The sequence below is a fragment of the Oryzias melastigma genome, unplaced genomic scaffold (genome assembly GCF_002922805.2).
Source record: "Oryzias melastigma strain HK-1 unplaced genomic scaffold, ASM292280v2 sc08210, whole genome shotgun sequence".
NCBI classification, from domain to species: Eukaryota; Metazoa; Chordata; class Actinopteri; order Beloniformes; family Adrianichthyidae; genus Oryzias; species Oryzias melastigma.
Window position 1 is genome coordinate 1 of NW_023424771.1, and position 1,080 is coordinate 1,080.

The window sequence follows — 1,080 nt, forward strand, 5'->3', positions numbered from 1 at the left end:
ACCCCACCCAAATCAGGGAGGAAAACATCCAATGATGGCTGAATGTTTTTCTCCAATCAAGCCGGTGATGATCAGCAGGTAAAAGAGTCCACAGAGAAATCCTCAGTTTAATGATCGATCATGATTCGTTATCAATACCTAATTAGCGCTCCATGCTCTGCAGTCACACTCTCTCTGCCAGCACACTCCAGGCTAAAACACGTTTTGTTGGTTAAACTGGATCCTTTTCTGCCTTTTTCATCACGTTTGTGTTGCAAATGAGATTTGCTGAGTTTTTGGCAGAGAGGACGCCGTGATGCTGCGTCGGATTCCAGCGCGGCGAGGAGAGGAGGCGTCTCCAAACGCAGGACGGAAACTTTGGAGCTGCTGGTGTCAGGCAGACGGCGTCCCAGAGTTATTTCTGACTGTGCTGCCAGCAGAGGCGGCGAGCTGCTGGATGGAGCGTTTTTCATGATAATCATATCATTTCAGCTTAATGACTCCTGACAGCCATGCGCTTTGTCATCTATCTTTAATCCTTAAAAACACCAAAATAACTCCGCCGGCGCTCCAGCTCGTTCTGTAAGTTTTCATCTCTGCAGTGTTTAATTAGCTGTCCAGCTGCTGGTTCTCAGCTTGTTTTTCTCCATCGATTGTGGAAGGATGTATGAGGGATGGCAGGTTTTATCGAGCCGCTCTCCTTCCCTTCTGTCAACAGCTTTTGATTTGAGCCACAGGTACCGGCGGAGCGCCGCTCTCCCAGGGTTCAACCAGAGGTAACTCAGACCCACCCCGGGGAACAACTTCCCTCCCAATTATGGGAATTCTGACACCACTTATGTGCAGCAAATTCACTGTCATCCCAGACATGAAGGATTCCCGTTTCTCTTTCATCTGTGAGGACAGAGCCGGGAGGGAACCGTAATGAAGGCGGAGCTGCAGCCGTTCAGGTGGTAAACACGCCTGCAGTCATTTCAAAACAGTTTGGAGGTGTCCTCTGATGTCACACCGATACCGACTGTGTCACAACAGAAGCTGGTGAGAGGCGGAAACATCAGGACACAAACTTCAGGAACTCTGAAAGGAGTTCCTCTGACCGAC

At 49.5% G+C, this 1,080-nt stretch overlaps 1 long non-coding RNA gene across 1 annotated transcript; it reads left to right on the top strand.

The window, feature by feature from the left end:
• The first annotated feature begins 66 nt into the window (after positions 1-66).
• Positions 67-1,080, top strand: LOC112140171. The gene is made up of 4 exons (XR_002918128.2): positions 67-561; positions 698-755; positions 846-929; positions 1,012-1,080. It is a non-coding gene; the product is annotated as an uncharacterized LOC112140171 (long non-coding RNA).